The sequence below is a fragment of the Lissotriton helveticus genome, chromosome 1_1 (genome assembly GCF_964261635.1).
Source record: "Lissotriton helveticus chromosome 1_1, aLisHel1.1, whole genome shotgun sequence".
Lineage (NCBI taxonomy): Eukaryota > Metazoa > Chordata > Amphibia > Caudata > Salamandridae > Lissotriton > Lissotriton helveticus.
Window position 1 is genome coordinate 1,248,000,735 of NC_136057.1, and position 22,418 is coordinate 1,248,023,152.

Below are 22,418 nucleotides of genomic sequence, written 5' to 3' on the forward strand. Positions count from 1 at the left end.
ATAGGAACCTACGCTTCACTGCTCATGTTCATGCATCACAGGTAGAATTTCTGGATGTATACATTAGGAGTCAATCTAACAAACTAGAGGTGGATTTATTTACAAAACCTACCGCGAGGAATACCCTCCTCCATTTCTCTAGTTATCATCCCAGGAGTCAAAAAGACGGAATTCCCTTTTCCCAGTTCCCACGCGTGAGGAGGAACTGTACCAACATCAAAGATTATGACCATCAATCCATAAATATGAAACAAAAATTCCTTGATAGGGGTTACCCACGCCGTCTTGTGCGAGAAGCATATAAGAGAGCTCGGTTTTACGACCGAGACAGTCTCCTCAAATCAAATAAACCCACCCAGGAACCAAAATTGGTATGCATTACCAAACATTCAACATTGAATGCCACCGTCAGACAAACCATCAATGCCAACTGGCATTTACTAAACATAGATACATCTAAACCCAAACTTGCCAAACCGATGTATGCGCATCGACGAAATAAAAATCTAAAAGATCTAGTAGTCAGATCACGGTTTGTCAGCACTATGGTCAAAACCCCTTTCATACAGAAATCATTAACAGGCTTGGATGCCTACAAAGGCACCTCCCGATGTGGTACGTGCCAATCATGTGATGGCATAATTCCAGGAGACACCCTAACACATAACAACTTTAAGATAACAGCAAGGGAACTCTGGACATGCAATTAGAGCAATGTTGTCTATTTGATCTTATGTCCATGTAACACAGGTTACGTTGGTGAAACTGCGCGTAAGATAAAAACCCGCCTAACGGAACATAAATCAGCCATAAAGACCCAAAAGTTAACATCTCCCTTAGTGACTCATTTCTTGGAACACCGCCATGCCCCAACTGATATCAGGTGGCGTATTCTGGAACAAATTCACACACCCAACAATAATGGTGGCGAAAGAATCAGAAAAAAGAAAGAAGTTTTCTGGATTTTTTCACTTAAAACTTTCACCCACGGTCTGAACAATGACTTACCATGGTCTAATGCCATTCTGTAAGCAAAATAAAGTTCTCATACTAATTAACATAAGTAGCCCACCCTATAAAATAGTATAATTTTGCCACTTTTCCATATATCCTAAACCAAATAAAACCATAAAATAATGCCACTGTATATATGTGATTTTCTTTGCCCCGAGTGAAATCTAATACAGAAAGCTTGTACTAGCATAATAAACTGCTAAATTTAGCACCGGAAAACTTAGAAAAAACGTCAACCTCTGAATGCGGTCACGTGTGGTAATAACATTGTATGTCTTTAAGAGACATACACCACACGCAACCAATAGCCAGACCTCTTATATATAAAGCCCGGCAAGCGACGGGTGTAAACCTTTACGAAACAAACAAAGACGTCATACGCAGCCCATACGAGAAGAAGCCTTGTTACCGGTAAGAGCAGAGACATAGATTAAAACTAACTCCCTTAAAACAAGATAGTTTATTTATAACATCGGGCATGTAAAATCCTCCCCTTTTTTCCCCCCGACTTCTTTAACACAGATATCCGGCAAGTCTGGCCGTTACTTAGAATATCTTCACGTTGAATCGAATCCACAGTGTGGACAAGGCCACCATACCCTACTGGTAAGAGCAACTGAAATCACCAACTAACCATTGAATATAAAGAATCACATATCCCTAATAGCGATTCCCTTATTTACAGGCAGTATTTACACGCGGCCGAAAGGGTCCCGTGAAATCACGCCTCCCAAAAAAACAACCGAAGGATGATAATTTGCTAACCGCGAGTGTTTAATATAATCAACACGGCAAAGAAAGCGTCATACCATGATTGCTCTCTAACATCCAAATTAAGGTAAAAAATATTAACGTTGTTATGAAATGTGCTCCCGCAGGGTAGATCAGTAACAGTCAACCCATACCCCTAATATGACACATGCTGTTTAATTTTTAGGCCACTGCGATCTCTTCACTCTGCGCACGGTGCGTTCCTTTTACTAAAAAAGAGCAACATCTTCGTGACTACATTTTATCGGGTAAGACACAGGAAAATAAGATATAGGAAAGCATAATAAGGAACTGATGTCAAGGGTCTGCTTAAATGGAAGGGATAGAGGCCATCTAGCGCTAATTATAAAATCATATTGCTTTGTATAGCCATCTCCAAGACAAATTTGACTATAGAACTGCAATCCCTGCAAGTACGTGGTACTTACAAATATTTTCCAAAAAATAAGTCCAGGATCCACCACTTCCAGAAAATGGTAATTATAGGATCCCAGCAATCAAATTGCCTCTTGCCTCTGTTAACAAACTGACAAAAGATCTAGACACAGCTATGCCTTCCCTGTGTGACATTTTCTTCTGCAGTAATTCTTTAACCTATGGAAATTCGTGTACAGTCTAACAAATGAGTACAGAACCTAGATGTGGTTATGTTCTGAGTAACCATTTCCTTCCCCTTCCTCCACCCCACCCAGTATAAATTCAGACTATGGTACAACATAGCATACGCTAATGTCATTTTGCCAGATTGAAATGTTATACAATAAATGATAGGTACAATAAGCGAGAAATGTTGTTCTATACTGCATATAATAACTAAATGTTTTCTTGCATTTGTCCTTATGATATTCGTGATATGATTTAAAAATATGTGGTACAAATAGATATATGATTCTTGTTTAATGTTGAGCATAATCAATTAGGCGGTACAACACAATGAATGAAAGATTTACTAGCGGTATCAAATATGTGATGAATAGCTAATGATATACACTGCTTTAATGTAAAAACAACAAATAGTAAAAATATGTTCAAAATGTCATTTTACAGCTTACTGAAGATACGGTCCTGATGAAGACACAGCTCACGTGTCGAAACGCGTCGACAGGAAACCATCCACTTGTATATTGTTTAATGAATTTTTAAAGTATTAAATCATGTTTACTTATGTAACAATATAATGAAGGTTACATTTATTTTTAATATTGAACAAATCTTATCCAATGATTTTTTTATGAAAAAACCTTAAGACATTAAAACCAAGTTCACACTTGAAAGCAGTTGTATCATGTGTTTGTAGATACGATGTTTTGTATCTGAATACGCTAGTAACTCATGTGTATGCCTGGGTAATTTTGTTTACACATTTCACCCCAGCATCTGTACATCCAGCTGGGCTGCCCAGGCGGACTTCCGATCACAGGGGGGAGTTCTGTCACTATTTCCTCCCACCAGAGCCCCAGAGAGGAGCGGTGAAGGCAGCCGCAATATATACCGCAGCCGCGGGGTCGAAGGTGCTTGCGGGCAATAAGGCAGTCACATCTCAGCCTCGGGACAGGCACCACAGGACCATCTGAGAGGCATGAGGGCCAATTTCCACCCCTTTGGCGTGCAAGGTAACAACGCGCCGACTCTGTCAAGCTGTTCTTTCGGCCTCCAGCATATTTCGGAGGGTGCGCCCACCTCCACACACGATCCCGGGAGGTTCTCACCGTGCCGCTGCTATTTCTTTTGGAGGCACCACCACAGAGTGTGGCAACGCTCTCCGTTCCGCAGAGTTCACGCCGACTGGCGACTTCCGTTCTGTGTAGCCGGCTCCACCTCCTGTCTCACCGACAGCTTCAGCACTCCAGTCCCCAGCTTATAATGACTATCCAGGCCCAAAACAACCGGGCCTCATATCTCCGGTCCTGAGCGCCACTGGGGGTCAGAGTTGCACAAAACGGCACCTCAGTTACAGCCCAGGGACCCGATGAGGCAAGATAAATGGCAGGATGTTCAAGTCAGGGAGACAGTCTCGATGGAGCCGAGGTCTAGGCGGTCATCTTTTTTTTTTTTTTACTTTTTTTTTATTGTTGCATCTGCAAGAAGAAACAGTAAGATATTTCGGCAGCCGGCAGGGCGTCAACATTCCCCCACTGTCCGCTGCATGGGCAACTTTTGAAACCATTAGTCACGTTATTCCATATGTAACTACAATTTTAACATTAGAACAGTAATCCAAAAGCAGCTTACCACCTCCCCCTCCCGCCTCCCCCACACCCAACTCCCTTCTCCCCTTTCAGGGCGGACTGGCCTCCCCACACCAGAGTATATGCCGCCGGGCTGTTCCTGGTCCACATTGTACCTTGTATGACAGTTGCCGAGTCCTGGGCCCTCCCGTCATTCAGTTCCCCCCTCCTGGGCCTCCCTCTAATCCATGGTGCTGTCTCCATTTTGTCCACACTCTCTTAAACTTTTTGGGGCAGCCCCTCGATTTATAAGTCACTCTTTCAGCTGCCATGTACAGGTCCATGCCTCTCCTCCACTCCTCAATGTCTGGTCGTTCCGCCGCTCCCCAGTACTTCGCAATGTCGCGCTTAGCCACCACTAAGGCCAGTACCAAGAAGATAAGCAGGGGGCGCGGTAGGTCGACCTCAGTTGTCATGCCTAGTAGAGCCAATTTAGGTTCGCGCGTCAAAGCCAACCCTAGGATCTCCTCTAGCTCAGTGAATATTTGTCCCCAGTATGTCTGTATGATGTCACAGGCCCAGATCGTGTGGTAAAAATCTCCCCTGTCGTGGTGGCACCTAAGGCATGCTGGGTCAGTTATTTTCCCCATTTTGAGGAGGCGTACCCTGTCGAAATAGGTTCTGTGGAGCACGTTTAGTTGGATGAGGCGTAGCCTCGATTTAATCGCCACCTCACGGGGATGCATCAAGACAATGTCCCAGTCTAAATCCTCCATTTCTCCTACATCTGCCTCCCACACACTCAGTAGCCTTGCCAAGTCGCCTAACATGTGGTTTGTCAGGGTTTTATACGTGAGTGATACCAGTTTACCTATGACCTGCTCTTGGAGTAGCCTACCCTCTAGCGGTGAATATTCTGGGATGTCTACAAGTGAGATGTTTTGTGCCCTCCATGCATGTCGCAATTGAGCGTACTTATAGAACTGTGTGTTATGCAACCCAAATTCGTCCCTGCGCATCTGAAATGACTGCAGCTCCCCCCTTGCAATGACATCTCCAATGGTGGATATTCCTATATCGTCCCATCTCTGGAAACCGCGTAGCTTGCTGAGTTCACTCAGCCATCGGCTGTGCCACAGTGGCGTCTGTCGGGTAGGCTTCTTGTCCCACCCCATACGTCTAGTAGCCCTCTTCCAGGCGTGTAGGGTAATCACCGTGGCCGGTAAAAGCGAAGTCTGTACCGCCCCCCCCTATAGATAGTAGAAGAAATTTCTGTGTGACATAGTGGAGCGTTCCAGGGCGTATGTGGGGTGGTCAGCAGGCGCGTGTAGCCATTCATTGATCGGGGCGAGGTGTTCCGCCCAGTAGTACGCCTCTAGGTTAGGGAGTGTAATCCCCCCACTGTATTGATGGCGTTGCAAAGTCGACAAGGCCAACCGGGGTTGTTTCCCTAGCCACAGAAACGCCCGGAGTTCTGCGTGTATTTTGGTTATGGTATTAGCCGGTAACTGGTAGTATTCGTTTTGGAGCGCATACAAAAACTTCGGAAGTACAATCATTTTGTACATTGCCGCTCGGCCCAAAATGGTGAGCGGCAGATGTCTCCATCTGGTCATCTCCGTCGTCGTGCTATCCATGATCCGTTTTATATTCTTGTGAAAGGAGAGTTCCTTGTCCAGGGTGATGTATACACCCAGGTACTGGAATCCCGTCGGAGTATATATTAGTTGCTCCGGGAGGCACTCCCCTCTCTCCCGACCCTGAGGGTCATAGAGGACAGATTTGTGCCAATTTATGGTGTGACCCGCTCTGGCACCAAAGCCGCCCAACTCCCTGAATAGTTCCGGGATTGTAGTCTCCGGTTCAGTGACATACAACAGCACGTCGTCTGCGTACATGGATAGTTTTTCCTGAGTCGCGCCGGGGTGCCCCCCTGAAAAGCCCATTATCGTCGGGTTCTGTCTAATCCTTACCGCTAGGATTTCTATGGTGAGTGTAAAGAGGAGCGGGGATAGCGGACATCCCTGACGGGTTCCCCTGCCGATGTGGAATTCGCGAGACAGCAACCCGTTGACCCGAACCCGCGCTCTTGGGGCTGTGTATAAAAGTTGGACCCATTGTTGGAACTTGGGGCCGAATCCAAATCGATGTAGCACCGCCATTAAGAACGGCCAGTGCACCGCATCGAAGGCCTTCTCTGCGTCGAGGGAGAGGAACCAATGGGACTCCTTCCTCCCCCTAACCTCTTGCAACCAGTTATGAGTACGACGGAGGTTCAACTTAGTTGCCCTATCCGGCAGGAACCCCGACTGATCCATATGGATAAGGTCCGTCATGACAGTCCTCAGACGTTTGGCTAGAATGGTGGCTAAAATCTTCACCTCCATGTTAAGGAGCGAGATGGGGCGGTACGATGCACATTCTCCCTTTGGCTTGCCCTCCTTATAGATTGGTACAATTGTAGCCAGCGCGAGGTCTGGTGGTAGGCGTCCCTCCCGGCGTGCCTCCAAGAACAGGGTTTTTAAGTGGCGTGTTAATAGATCGGCTGTCTTTTTGAAAAATTCCGCCGGGAAGCCATTCGGCCCGGGCGTTTTCCCCGACTTCAGGGTGGCTATGGCGTCAGCAATTTCTTCCAGGGTAACCTCAGCCTCTAACGTCTCGCAGGCCTCGGTGGACAACACAGGCACTTCTGCCTCTCCCATGTAATACCGTGCGTCGTCACCCGAGCCTAGGTCTCTGGCCTCATAGAAGCGTTCGTAGTAGGACGCAAAGACCTCCGCTATATCTTCGCCCGTATTCACCTGCCTTCCATCTGCCGCTGTGACCTGTTCCACCCACCTCGCCGTTCTTTCTTTTCTACCGAGCCAAGCCAGAAGTTTGCCCGATTTGTCCCCCACGTCGTATAATCGGTGTAGTGTTGCCAACGACTGCGTCCTAGCCTCGTTAGATGCTGTGTCCCTATAATGTCTTTGAGTATCTAGCAGTTGTCTGAGTGTTCCTGACTCCTTCTTCTGTTGGTAGGCTGCTTCTAGAGCCAGTGTATCCGTTTCAAGGGCGGACACCTCCGCCTGTTGTGCCCGTCTAGCCTCCCCTAACCTGCTTTGTACTCGGTCCCTCAGTACCGGCTTCATTGCCTCCCAGAATGTGACCCCTGAGTCTACTGTCCCTTCGTTTTCGGCTGTATATACCTTAATGTCTGCTCTGATGCCACGTAATATTTCCGGTGTTTGGAGGTCCCATGCCGCTAGGCGCCACTCAGCCCTTTTTCTACCCCTCTCCCGTCCCAACTGTGCGTAGAGTGGCGAGTGGTCCGAGATACCCCATGCTTTATATTCCGCCATGTCGTTCGGGGTTAGGTATTCTCTAGATGTGAATATGTAGTCTATCCTTGAAAAGACTCTGTGTGCCCCTGAGTAAAAAGAATATGCCTCCTGTGTAGGGTGAAGCCACCTCCAGACATCAGTGAGCCCTATGGTGTGCATTTGTCGTGCTAGTACCGAGCATACCTTCCCTTGACACGCTGTTCCAGTACGATCCTGTGTTGTACACATGACGTCATTAAAATCGCCACCTACTATCTGAACAGTATCCGCTGTATCAATAAGGATGGCTGTGATGGCTTTGAGGGTGCGGTTTTGGAGTTTCGGTGGTGCATATACTGAGATGATCGTATACCGACAGTGTTTCCATGACCCTTGTACCCCCACATAAGTCCCCTGAGGATCTAGCCATGTACGTGTGATCTGAAATGGAGCTGTTTTCCTTAGTAGAATCGCCACCCCTCTGGAATCTGAGGTATACCCCGCATGTGCCAATGTCACGTAGTTCCCCCGCGCTATAAAAGCACAGTTATTGCCCTTGAGGTGAGTCTCCTGTAGTAGGACTATGTCTGGCGTGACCCTTTTGATGTAGGCAGTCACGAGCCCTCTCTTAATCTTTGACCCAAGGCCGTTGACATTCCATGTCAATATGGATATTCCCTGTTCACCCAGATGGGAGGTGTTTAGTGCACTTGCCATCGTGTCCCTTCTGTGTTTATCGTGTTGCTTCCCTGAGGTGGAAGAGTGATGCGGTGTGTAGAGGTGCGCTGCTTCTGTTCACGAACTGCTTCCCCCCTCCCCCCCTTAACTTTCCCTGACCCCAACTCAAGAAACATTGAAAACCTTACCCCCATCCCACCCCCCACCCCACCTCCCTCCCCTGTCAGTTGCATCCCAACCTGGGACCGAACCATCCACGGGAGAAGGCCTGTCGCCCTCCCACACATCCCTCCCTTTACTTGTCAAGAAACAATGAGTAGAACTTATAAAACAAGGAAGGGCGTGGTAACTTGCGTACTCCGTATCGCCGAGCTGCACCACTCTAGTCCCCGGACACCAGTGTAATTCACGAGCGTGAGTCCTGTGAGTCCATGGTGGGCGCCCGCCCCGATGAGTCCTGTTCCATGAGCTGGATTTCTGTGACCAGCGGGTGTTCTGAATCCTCTACTATGTCTTCCTCCTCTCCTTCGGACGTGCGGCCCTCTGATACTGTTCCCTCGTCTCCTTCCGATCGGGTTCCGTTCCTCAAGATGCCGAATCTAGAGTTTGCCACCGGACCGAGACCCGGCGACGTTGACCTGCTTCCTCTCCGATCCTCCGAATCACGGGGTTGGTATGGCGTCTCCGGTTTCCGCGTCTTAATCCGTCTCATTTTCGCTCTCTGTGGTTTCGGTCGCTCCCGGAGTGGCCGTCCTCGCAATGATCTCTCCATCGCTTCCCGACCTGCCGCCTCTCTACTATTCAGGATGGGACGTTCCTCAAGCCACTGCCATGCGTCCTCAGGATGTGTGAAGAAGAAGGACTTGTCTTTAAAAAGCACTTTAAGCTTCGCAGGGAAGAGAAGCATGTAGGAAATGTTCAAATACCTCAGTTTTGCCTTCACTGAGTCGAAGGATCGACGCTGTTTTGAGACCTCCTGGCTGTAGTCCGGGAAAATCATTATGGTTGTGTTTTCCCACCGAATCTCTCCCCGTTTCCTGGATTCTCGTAGGATTAGATCTCTATCGGCATAGTTCAGGAAGCGTGCTATAACTGGCCTTGGTCGTGCCCCTTCCGGTGGTTTGGCCAGAAGGGCCCTGTGTGCCCTCTCAATGATGAAGCATGCGGAAAACTGCGCCGTTGGGAATGTAGCTGTCAACCAGTTGTGTAGGAAGGAGGACATGTCCTTCCCCTCGCTTCCTTCCCTAAAACCCACAAAGCGTAGATTATTGCGTCTGGATCTATTTTCCGCGTCGTCCACCTTCCACAGTAGCTGACGGTGTGAGGCCTGCAGCTCCGCCATTTCTTTCTTCAGCGCTGTTATGGCTACCTCGTGATCATTTATTCCAGTTTCCGTCGCCGCCACCCTTTCTGTTAGGTTCCGGAAGTCTTGCCTCAGCAGCGTCACCTCCGAGCCCACCTCACCAATCTTTACCTCCAGGGCCGAGCGGGATGCCTGTATGTCGGTCCTAGAGGCCTGGATGGCTTCCAGCAACATCGCCGTATCGGACCGCGATCCGTGTGGCCCGGACTGCTGTTCCACGGCTGGCCGAGGCACTGCATAGTTATCCATGGGGCCCTGTTTCTTCGTCCTCGTGGCCGGGTCTCCCTCCCCCATGGCTTCTCGTTCTTCGGGTACAAGCTTCTGGCGCTCGGCGCCCGCCGCCGACACCCGTCGCCTCGTGGGAATGTGTCAGGCCCCGCAGGAAGCAGCGGCTCTCCACCGTGGTGCACCGCCTATATCCACGCCCAGCAGGGTATCGTCCCCTCGGTATCCTCTGGCCTCGGTTCCGCAGCTGGATGCCCCCTCAACACTCTCAGTTACCCTCCCTGAGGGACTCCGCCTGTGCAAGATGTGGGGGAGCCCTGTATGAGCCCTGTATGAGCCCTGTATGTTGTGGGTGCGGTTGTGTCCTGCACACCTCTCCCCAGGTGTCTGGTCCAAGCCTATAAAACAGCAGGTGCCCGCTACCTCTTCATACGCACCAGGTCGGTGGTGATGTCCTCCATGCGCCTAGCGAGGGTATAGGGGTCGGGAGCCCGCCACTCAAATGGGCCGGTACCGGGCACTCACTCGTCGGCCCCCGCAGCTCTCGCACGCTTCCCTGCACACCTCCCGTCTGCCTGCTCCAAGTGGCTGCAGTCTGTCACTGTCCGTGTGCACCCCTCGGCCCCTTGTCGATTGCATCTCCCGTTACCTCGCCCGGCCGCTCCACTGCCGCCTCGGTTCCTCTGCCAGGGGCCTCCGCCGCACCTAGACCTCGGGACCGCCGCGTGTAGCTGTTGTCTGACAGTGGCTGCCGCGGACGCTGCCGGCCGCCATCTTGGTAAAGGCGGCCGGTAGACCGCAGCGTCCCGCGGAGCCTCAGCGCCTCGCTCCTAGTCCAGGGCGGACTCACCGAGGCCAGTCTCCAGCGTTAATGCCGACTCTTGCCTTGGCAGTTCCAGGCAGGCTGCAGAACGCCTTCTAGGCTCGCCGGGGTCGCCTGGGCGTCGCGGCCGCCATCTTGACTACTCAGGAGCTCACCGGGTCGGTCGCGGACCTTCGTTATGCCGCGGACCCTGCCACTTTTTTTGCCACTTCCACACTCCCACCAGTGTCTGTGGTGTCTGGGCTGCCGCTGGCTGTCGTCAGTGTGCCGCAGGGGAAAGGTATATGTCGGATCAAGATGCTGCTCGGCAGGAGCTCCGGCTAGGTACGTCTAAGCCGCCATGCCGCTGGCCACGCCCCCCCTAGGCGGTCATCTTGATCGGACGCTTGGCCACTCCCCCTGCAATGTTCTTTTAACCCACTTCAGATTTCCTTTTGTTTTTCCCTAACTCCCAAAGCAGAAGTTTCTTTTAGAAACACAAATACTCAATCGGCTTGACATACAGGGAATTTTCAACCTGTGCACCAGGCAATTGGCTGTTTCCTTGCCTGGGTCTACCTTCCATTACATGGTGCTTGTTGTACGAATTTTGTGGTTTCCTGCTTGTTGGACTTTGGCCCTTAGGGCAGGTTCACCCCTAGACTTTTTGCTAGAAATGGTGACCTGGCAATGGTGATTTTAGGGATTCTGCGCATTTTCACTGTGTCCCAGTGGAAAGTGCGTGCGCACTCTGAGTGCATGTGCTGAGCTAGGCCTGCCCGCCCATAGGAATGCATGGGGAATGTATGTGTCCCTGGTAGTTCCTGATGCGTGGGGTGTACAGGCTTGAGTCTGGTATGTGTGAACTCGTGAGAGTGAATGCTGCGAGATGGTGTATGCAGCATGTATGTGTCTAGTAGCGAAGCGCCATTTCTAGACATGGCTGTACGTGTGCTGTGAGGGTGCTGGCGTGTGATTGGCTGGAGCTGGCTGGCATGCCAGGCTCCAGGAAGTCTGGATGGGTCTGCCCGGTGGTGAGTGGGAGATTAGCATGAGTGATGTGTGGGAGGAGTGTACCTGTGTCCTGGATGGGCTGGGTTTTCCCCACACAATGCTGGCTCCGCCCCCCTGTGGTGTGTCTAATGACCCAAGCCCTGCCAGTGAATAGAGAGGGTGGTTGAGGTAAACAGAGTACTCAAGAACCAGCTGCGACTGGTTCCGCCCCCACTCTGCACCCTTGAACAAAGGAATGCACTGTATAAAAATGGGGCTGTGTCCCCACTGAAGTTGTTCTTTTCCAGGATCCTGAGGGGGCTGTTGCTGCTGTCGCTGGGCCAGAGGACCGCCACTTGGGGTGTCTCCCTGCCTGGAGACCCAGTGTGCTGGCTCTGGGCCCAGCCTTGTCCCCCCTGCCTGCCCAAGGACTGCTGGGAATCTGCCCTGCTTGCTGAGGGCACCTGGGAGCGCTTTATTTTACTTATAGCGCTTAAGAGCGCTTTATTTGGCTTGTAGCACTTGGGAGCGCTGTGCCTTCACCCCAGCGCTGAGAGCGCTTTATTTTGAATTATAGCGCTTGGAGCGCTGTGATTATCTGCCTAGCGCTTGGGAGCGCGCCAATTGCTGTGCAGGTGCCCACCCTGCTCGTGGTGGCCAGATCGAGTGCCCGCCTCGATTGGAGTGTTTATTTAAGAAAGCCGGTGCCCACCCGGCATTGCCCCGGTGATTTGCCGCTGTTTCTGGAATTTAACTCGAGGGAGCCCGGTAAACTCACCCCCCGCCTGGAAGTGCCGAAAACGGGCCGCCGCGCTGCCCGCGACGACCCGGAAGTGGTTGGCCGGCCGGCCAATCAGGGAGCTCGCCGACGGAAGTCCCGCCCCCGCAGCCGCGACCCGGAAGTCAGGCAGGCCGGGGGCAGGACAGAGTGAAGCCAGAAGCCGGCGTCTTTCCGTGTCCCCCCCAGGCTCCCAAAGCGAGGGAGAGCCCAGGAGAGAGCGGGGAGGAGTGCTGCAGGGAGCGAGGCTCCCGTGTGAAGAGGAGAGCCCCGGGACCAGAGGGAGAGACCCGCCTTCGCTGGAACCCAGCGCGAAGCCGGTGAGTGTGGCAGTGCTGGAGGGAGGGGCGCCGGGACACATTGTCGGTGTCCGCCACCCCCCCCCCTCTTTCTCGTAGCGCGAGATAGCGCTACAGTGCGGAGTGAAGCCACGAGGGCTTCAAGAGAGCATCTCTTTGTTTTGAGCCTGAGGGCTCAGGGGGCACCTTAGTGTTGGAGCAACGAGAGGCTCCAAAGCGCCGCAGTGGTTTGGCGAGCCAGAGAGGCTCAGAGCGCCCGAAGTGTTCCTGGGTCCCCAGAGAAGGACCCCACAGCCCAGCGAGGCTGCACCTTTGTTGCTGGAGCCCTGAGAGGCTCAGCAGTACCCTTATTTGTTTAAGAGCCCAGAGAGGCTCTGAGGGTGCCATTCCCTCGTGGTGGAGCCCAGAGAGGCTCCAGCCCTTCTGCATTGCGAGCCCCAGAGAGGCTCGAGTGCCCATTCTGTGGAAGAGCCTGAGAGAGGCTCAGGAGGGCCATTTCTTGTCTGGAGCCCAGAGAGGCTCCGCAGTGCCACAGTGGTGGTTCTTGAGCCCAGAGAGGCTCCAACGTTGCCCTAACTTTCCCTACACCAGTTGCCCAGCACTTTGTGGGCAACTGCTACGTTTAGGCCCTGACATTGGGACACAGGGACAGTCACAGGTGGTGACTTCTGAGTTTTGCGCAATTGTACTTTCTATGCACCTCTGAATGTATTGTTTATGCGTCATGTGCCTTTACACCTCTGAATGAATGTTATGCATTGCATCATGTGTTTTCCTCTTACACCCCTACAGGTATTGTAATACATAGGTGGTTGTTTTCTCCCTAGTACAGGTGGTGCTAGTGAGGTCCTGGTTACCAGTAGGTACTGGTTGTGTTACATTTTTGTGCTAAAGTAATGTTACATTCTAAGTGCTATTTCTGAAAGTGCTACTTCTGATTCCTGACAGTGGTCCAGGTGGCCCTGTCTTGTAAATAATCCCTTGTAAATTCTGCCCGTGCCTCTGGCACATTGTAAAGTGTGTGTTTTATCTAATGTGTTTTGGTGTAATACAAAGGCTATTTTTATATAACCTTGTGTGGAGTTTCCTTTGTGGTGGGCCTTTGGTTGTTGTTGCTGGGGTGCGTGCGCAAATACTTAACTTACATCGCCTCCAAGTTTAGCCTTGCTGCTCGCGCCACGTTACCTAGAGGGTGAGTAGGGGTTATCTTGGTGTGTAACTCCCTTGCCCTGACTTGGGTGTGGTGGTCTCTGACTGACTTTGGCGAAAGCCCTGGCCAGCCAGGGATCCCATTTCCAACATTGGCGGCAAGCGGTGGGATAAGGATTTGTGTTTGCCTTGTACCTTAGTAGCGGCTGGCTGCACCACAAAACTCTGCATTTTAGATGACCACATTTTAGGGGATTGTTTTTTTTTGGAAGTTTCATATTTTCTTCTCCTGAAGGTATCATTGTGCAATTGTGTCAGTACATTTGTCCCCTACCCTGCGCCCAGAGTCGGTACCTGTGTCACTTGTGGTCAGGTTGAGGAATCAGGGGTGGTAGAAACTGCCTTACCAGTCCGAGGGGAGGGTTGTGTGTGGATGAATGGTGTGTGGCACTAGGCAAATGAGTGTGAGTTCTCTGGGGTAGAGAGCTTGCTGATACCTTTGTGAATTGTGTACTCCTGTGTTAGCTCAGACCCCTAGGTTCCCTGTGTGATCTTGTCTCTAGAACGTCTGCCAAGATGGAGCTTGTCTTTGATTTCAGTGATCTAGATACCTACAGTATGTGGGAGCTGGTAAGGTTCTGTGAGGAGAGAGACCTAGGGAGGGGTGAGTCAAACTGGTACGACCTTAGGGACCGCCTGGTCAGATGGCACGATGGTCACTGGGATCGTGAGCGCAGTGAGGAAAGGGTCTGGGCCCCACACCAGGAGGGTGGTGGGTCTGTGGGGAGCCCTGAAGATTCAGAAGAGGAGGAAGAAGATGACAGCACCTGGATGCCAGTAGAGAGTGAGGACCCCATAGATAGGGAGTCCCTTGCTGGGTCCAGTGTAGGAGGCAGCGCCTCATCCCTTTCCCTGTCCCCAGAGGAGCTGGAAGATAGGAGGAGAGAAAGGGAGCACCAGCTGGCTTTAGAGAGGCTCAGGTTGGAGCATGCCCAGGCTATGGCACAGCTGGGCGTTAGAAAGCAACAGCTGGAGGTTAAGAAGCAACAGCTAGAGACCGAGAGGGTATTAGCGCAGGAAAGGATAGAGGAGGCTGAGAGGGCCTCCACCAGAGGCGAAGTAGCTCTGGAGGGTAGACTATCCCCTGCGCGCAGTGTTGAGTTTCTGGATCCCCCAGGGAGGGTTGGGTCCAGTGGTGGCAGCTATTTAAATCTCAGTCTAGAAAGTCCCAGTTCCCAGAGTATGGTTCCTGTTTCCCCAGAGGAGGAGAATAGGTTGAGGTTTAGGAACCTTAGGAAACCGTCTCATCAGTCTTGGGAAGACTTTGAGGATGACTGTTGTGGAGCCCTGTGTGATTGGGTACGGGAGCCCACGAAATGTGATTGGGACCTATTGTTCGATATGTTTCTCAGAGAGCAGTTGCTCAGTTGTTGTTCACCAGGGTTGCGCCAACACCTGTTAGGGTGTGGATTGTCTGAACCATGTGAGCTGGCAGAGGAAGCAGACCGCTGGGAAGGGACCAGAGGTTCTGTAGAGTCATTGGTGAGTGACTCCAAAAGTAGTGGGTCAGGGATCTTCCAGCCCAGCGGGGTGGAAGAGGCTCAGTGCAGCCCAGCTAGGTCCCTGGTTAGTGAGAAGGGTGTAGGGGCTGACTGCCTGGCTCAGTGGAGCAGGAGTCAGTGGGTGGCTGAGAGCCCCCAGAGGCCCGAAGCCCTGTCTCAGAACCTGGGTGGTTTCTTGAGGGAACACCAGGTTGGGGACCTAGGCTGTCCTGTTAGTCCATTTGAGGAGGATCTCCTAGTGAGTAGAGGACCTGGAGCGTCTGTAACCAGAGCTCCTGTGGTTCTAGAGGCTGGCAGTACCGCTCCGGTAGGGAGGGTACAGGAGTCCAGAGTGAGGAGTGATTGGGGGAGTTCCCCAGTGGAAGGACCAGTGGGTCAGGGACTACCCAGTTGGGCTAGGTTCCCGTGTAGTGACCCGGGTGGCGCCACTTCTGGTCTGGGGGATCGTCACGCACTGTCAGGTGGACAGAGGGCGGGAGATCTGCGCCAGACAGACAATCACACAACAGATGTGTCATTTGTTAGCCTCAGGGGGATTGTGTGTGAGTCCCCAGAAGTCCTGGAGGGCCAGGCAATTGTTCCACCGAAGGTTTTAGACCAGAGGTTGGACGGCCAGGTTCAGGGTCAGCCTGACCTGAAGGGTAGGACGACTGTAACCAGTGTCCTGACCGGTTCTTCTTCCAGAGGAACTTCTCCAGGTGGGAGAGGGCAGACCTCTGGAAGGGGGTGCAGAGGGTGGGAGAGCCCACCTCTGACCCCGGTGCAACCTGAGTGGATAAGCCCTGGGTTGGAATGGCGTTCTAGGTGTACCCCTCGCCGGAGGAGGAACCCTAGAAGAAGAGGTAAGGGGAGGAGAGCCTTCCCTGAGACTCCTGGTCCGCCTGAGGTTGTAGGCCCTAGGCTGGAGTACCAGTGGCAGTCTAGTCCTGTCTTGCAGACAGGAAGAGTGGAGAATGGCTCCTATGTGCCAGGGGTTACTACCCCCCGCTCTGCGAATTGGCATGGACCAGTGGCACCTGGGTGGCCCAGGGCCTGGTCCTGGCCGCGGACAACTTGGGAGTACCAGTGGGGTAGCCCAGTTGGTCCAGACAGTGTGTTTAGAAGGAATCCCATGGGTTCACCGTGGCGTAGAACAGGAGGGTGTCCCTGCAGTTGTGGGCCCGCGTCCGTGTTCTATCGCCCCAAGCAGGGAAGTCCATCACAGTGGTGATTGGTCTCCCCTGCGTTTTGGCTGGAAGGGGGTTATGTTGGACTTTGGCCCTTAGGGCAGGTTCACCCCTAGACTTTTTGCTAGAAATGGTGACCTGGCAATGGTGATTTTAGGGATTCTGCGCATTTTCACTGTGTCCCAGTGGAAAGTGCGTGCGCACTCTGAGTGCATGTGCTGAGCTAGGCCTGCCCGCCCATAGGAATGCATGGGGAATGTATGTGTCCCTGGTAGTTCCTGATGCATGGGGTGTACAGGCTTGAGTCTGGTATGTGTGAACTCGTGAGAGTGAATGCTGCGAGATGGTGTATGCAGCATGTATGTGTCTAGTAGCGAAGCGCCATTTCTAGACATGGCTGTACGTGTGCTGGCGTGTGATTGGCTGGAGCTGGCTGGCATGCCAGGCTCCAGGAAGTCTGGATGGGTCTGCCCGGTGGTGAGTGGGAGATTAGCATGAGTGAAGTATGGGAGGAGTGTACCTGTGTCCTGGATGGGCTGGGTTTTCCCCACACAATGCTGGCTCCGCCCCCCTGTGGTGTGTCTAATGACCCAAGCCCTGCCAGTGAATAGAGAGGGTGGTTGAGGTAAACAGAGTACTCAAGAACCAGCTGCGACTGGTTCCGCCCCCACTCTGCACCCTTGAACAAAGGAATGCACTGTATAAAAATGGGGCTGTGTCCCCACTGAAGTTGTTCTTTTCCAGGATCCTGAGGGGGCTGTTGCTGCTGTCGCTGGGCCAGAGGACCGCCACTTGGGGTGTCTCCCTGCCTGGAGACCCAGTGTGCTGGCTCTGGGCCCAGCCTTGTCCCCCCTGCCTGCCCAAGGACTGCTGGGAATCTGCCCTGCTTGCTGAGGGCACCTGGGAGCGCTTTATTTTACTTATAGCGCTTAAGAGCGCTTTATTTGGCTTGTAGCACTTGGGAGCGCTGTGCCTTCACCCCAGCGCTGAGAGCGCTTTATTTTGAATTATAGCGCTTGGAGCGCTGTGATTATCTGCCTAGCGCTTGGGAGCGCGCCAATTGCTGTGCAGGTGCCCACCCTGCTCGTGGTGGCCAGATCGAGTGCCCGCCTCGATTGGAGTGTTTATTTAAGAAAGCCGGTGCCCACCCGGCATTGCCCCGGTGATTTGCCGCTGTTTCTGGAATTTAACTCGAGGGAGCCCGGTAAACTCACCCCCCGCCTGGAAGTGCCGAAAACGGGCCGCCGCGCTGCCCGCGACGACCCGGAAGTGGTTGGCCGGCCGGCCAATCAGGGAGCTCGCCGACGGAAGCCCCGCCCCCGCAGCCGCGACCCGGAAGTCAGGCAGGCCGGGGGCAGGACAGAGTGAAGCCAGAAGCCGGCGTCTTTCCGTGTCCCCCCCAGGCTCCCAAAGCGAGGGAGAGCCCAGGAGAGAGCGGGGAGGAGTGCTGCAGGGAGCGAGGCTCCCGTGTGAAGAGGAGAGCCCCGGGACCAGAGGGAGAGACCCGCCTTCGCTGGAACCCAGCGCGAAGCCGGTGAGTGTGGCAGTGCTGGAGGGAGGGGCGCCGGGACACATTGTCGGTGTCCGCCACCCCCCCCCCCCCTCTTTCTCGTAGCGCGAGATAGCGCTACAGTGCGGAGTGAAGCCACGAGGGCTTCAAGAGAGCATCTCTTTGTTTTGAGCCTGAGGGCTCAGGGGGCACCTTAGTGTTGGAGCAACGAGAGGCTCCAAAGCGCCGCAGTGGTTTGGCGAGCCAGAGAGGCTCAGAGCGCACGAAGTGTTCCTGGGTCCCCAGAGAAGGACCCCACAGCCCAGCGAGGCTGCACCTTTGTTGCTGGAGCCCTGAGAGGCTCAGCAGTACCCTTATTTGTTTAAGAGCCCAGAGAGGCTCTGAGGGTGCCATTCCCTCGTGGTGGAGCCCAGAGAGGCTCCAGCCCTTCTGCATTGCGAGCCCCAGAGAGGCTCGAGTGCCCATTCTGTGGAAGAGCCTGAGAGAGGCTCAGGAGGGCCATTTCTTGTCTGGAGCCCAGAGAGGCTCCGCAGTGCCACAGTGGTGGTTCTTGAGCCCAGAGAGGCTCCAACGTTGCCCTAACTTTCCCTACACCAGTTGCCCAACACTTTGTGGGCAACTGCTACGTTTAGGCCCTGACATTGGGACACAGGGACAGTCACAGGTGGTGACTTCTGAGTTTTGCGCAATTGTACTTTCTATGCACCTTTGAATGTATTGTTTATGCGTCATGTGCCTTTACACCTCTGAATGAATGTAATGCATTGCATCATGTGTTTTCCTCTTACACCCCTACAGGTATTGTAATACATAGGTGGTTGTTTTCTCCCTAGTACAGGTGGTGCTAGTGAGGTCCTGGTTACCAGTAGGTACTGGTTGTGTTACATTTTTGTGCTAAAGTAATGTTACATTCTAAGTGCTATTTCTGAAAGTGCTACTTCTGATTCCTGACAGTGGTCCAGGTGGCCCTGTCTTGTAAATAATCCCTTGTAAATTCTGCCCGTGCCTCTGGCACATTGTAAAGTGTGTGTTTTATCTAATGTGTTTTGGTGTAATACAAAGGCTATTTTTATATAACCTTGTGTGGAGTTTCCTTTGTGGTGGGCCTTTGGTTGTTGTTGCTGGGGTGCGTGCGCAAATACTTAACTTACATCGCCTCCAAGTTTAGCCTTGCTGCTCGCGCCACGTTACCTAGAGGGTGAGTAGGGGTTATCTTGGTGTGTAACTCCCTTGCCCTGACTTGGGTGTTGTGGTCTCTGACTGACTTTGGCGAAAGCCCTGGCCAGCCAGGGATCCCATTTCCAACACTGCTGATTACTGATTTTTATGTCACAGAAATGCAAAGAAAAGGTGCAATTTCAGGCAAAGTTTGCGGTTTGCAGGGCATAGTGGATAAGAAACCTTTGAGGATTCACATGAGTCATACCACCTTGGACTCCCTCAGATGCCGAGTTTTCATATATGTCAGGGTTTGGTAAGTATTCCCAGGTGGTACCTGACCTGAGCCCGAAAAGTACAGCCATTCAGCATAGAAGTAGGAAAACATTGGGACCTAGCCCAACTCTGCTACCCATATGTATACAAAATTAATAAAAGCATCCATACTCAAAATTTCCCTTCTTGCCATAAATAGTTGGATGCTTTAGTCCACAGGTGGGCTGAAAGACTGTAGGGGTCAGATTGGATGATGGAGGTTAGCCTGTATATATGGGTGGGTGGGGAGGCCACCCCCATACCTTGTAGCAACAATAAAAACTCCCTGGTGTACAGTTGGTTTTATGCCCCTCCTACAGGGGTAAATTGGAGCTAAAGACCTCTTATCTGACCTCTGGGGGTCAGAAAGACTGTTATGGGTCATTTGTGTGATGGGGTTAGCCACCCAACCCATTTCTCCACCCAACAAAAAATCCCTGGTTTATAGTGGGCTTTCTGTCCCCTGGGGGAAGATTGGAGGTAACAACCTCCAATCTCCCCCACGGGGTAGGATTGTATTTTGCCCTGGGGGGAGGATAAAGCATTAGCCCACTGCCCACCAAATATAATCCATGAATCCTTGGTGGTCTAGTGGGCTTTCTGCTTCCCACTGTAAACAAATTGGAGAAAAATGTTTCTTATTTGCCCTTACTGGAGGCAAAAAGACTGATAGGGGTTGTATTGGTGGGTGGGGGCTATGCCCAATGCCTGGTAGGGCGGCATTTTGTTTTAAAAAAAATCCCTGATGTCTAGTGGACTTTCTGCCCACCTAGGAGCAGATTTGAGATAAGAACCTTCTATCTGCCCCGGGTGGGGCGGGGGCAATAAGACTTTTGGGCTGGGTGGGAGAAGCACTAGCCCATTGCTGGGGGGCCCTCCCTCTCCAAATACAATCCCTGGTGTCTAATGGGCTTTCTGTCCCCCTCCAGGGCAGATTGGAGGTAGCAAATTCCAATCTACCTCCAAGGGGCAGCAAGATTTTAGGCCACTGGGCATTAGGCCATTGCGAAGGGGTTGCTTCCCTCCTCAAAAATGAGTAGTGGGTGGATCCCTGCTTGGGGATCCCCCTCCTGCGGTGATACCAAAGCATGGATCCACTCGGAAATGGCACCAATGGAAAGGGGTGATGCTCCCCTTCCCTTTCAATTTTATTGTTTTTTAATTCCAAAAAGGAGCAGTTACAAAAATGCATAAGAAAATCTATTACAGCATTATAAAAGGCCATTCACCAAATTATTATCATAAATCAATGGTTACCCGGGCACATACATGGCCTGCAGCATCGATAATTAATAAATCCCTACAATATGAAGTTAATCCATCATAAATATTGTGCCGTATATCATGATTCTAAAATTAAAAAGAAGGTAGGATTTGTAACTCCCCCAAATTTAAATCACCGCATGATCCAACATTCAGATCTGACCAATATTATATGCACATTCCTGTGACCCCCAGTTATAAGAGTTGACGATGTGACACGTTATATAAACCCTCTACGATGCTCGATTAGCCACCAGTAATATCAGGCCCTACCGATTACCAATCATTGAGCCCAAGTTATCTTTTATCCAGTCTATAATTGGTGGCCAAATCATCCTCCCTCGTCTCCTAGCACCTCTCCCCTATTACAGTTGTAGAAAGTTTTCTCATTTTCTATGAATTAAACATGCTTAATAAGTTATCCTCAAGCTCGCTTTCCCCAACTGAACAATTTGGCTGTTGTATAGTACAAATTGAAGATAGTTTTGTAGTGCTGAGTTCTCAAGCTAGACGTGAGAAGTACTTTCATTCTGACCTCAATTGAGGCCTGCAGATCTATACCCCATATTCCCATCTTGTCTCTTGTGGTTCTAGATCATCCGGCACCATATCCATCAGGGTTTTATAGATCTGGCTCATTTAACTTCCTGACTGCTGGATTGTGTCCAAAAGGGGAATTCTCTCAACCAATATGCACTCATTCTTTAGCTTGTTCATAAATTCCGTGATCTGCAGATATTTAAAAAATGTTTTTACCTCAACCCAAAATCCTGCCATAGATCACCAAATGAACACAGTTGCCCTTGAGAGAAGAGGTTGCCTACTCTGCTCAGCCCAAGTTGCTCCCATTGCTTATAAAACCCATCATCAAATGTTGCAAGGGGAAATCGGAGATCGCCACAATAGAGTAAACTGATTATGCTTTTTAAGTCCCAGCTGTTTCTTAACGTTAGTCCAGATTTTCCAAGCTGCACCCATGGTCTTCAAACTCACTTTCTTGTAGTAACTCGGCTTGATCCACCTTAACAGGCAACACCTTGCCTCCTCTCCTAGGGATAGTTCATAGATGGTTGAAAGTACATTCACAGAACCATCTGTTATGCCCCATCTTGCTATAAAAAAATATGTTGGCAGAGTAATGCCCAGTAATAGAACATACAATTTGGACTTGCCCAGCCCCCCCCATACTTGAGGGAGAGTTAAACATTTTAGGCCCGCCTTCTCCTTTTCTAGTGCCATTTAAACTTTGTGCAAGTGGCATCTATTTTCCTAAGCAGCAAACCTTCTAGCTTGAGTGTATGGTTCTAAACAAATAAAGCACTTTTGGGAGCACAGTCATCTTTAACATATTACATCTTTTAACTAGAGTAAGGTGTACACCATTGACTTGCCTCAAGTCTCTACTGATTTTACCCAATAATGAGTTGAGGTTCAGCTCATAGATAGAACCTACCTTGTGTGATGTTCTGATCACTTAGTAGCAGTCTCTACCCCATGACTATGTAGCATGTTGATATTATCAGTGCATACAATCTGTGTTTTCCTTATTAAGAAGGTATTCAGAAATTGACTCACATTTTTTCCGCCAGTTTTTCCATTACCGGTAGCACATTTTGGGTTCTGGGGTAAGCATAGCAATGTCATCAGCATCTGCTAATACTTTTTTATCATAGTCATTAACCTCACCAGCTTAATGGTCTGGCTCCTTGATGGTTGATTCATCAGTTGGTCAATGTAGAGGGCGAAGAGGATGGAGAGCAGGGACATTCCTGCTTTGTCACCCTAGTTACCGCAATCCTGCCTGACTCTTGGCCCATAATTTGAAGTTGAGCAAATGGAGAGTGATACAGTGTCCATTTAGCTTTGATCAAACCTGGGCCAAACCCCTTACACCTAAGAACT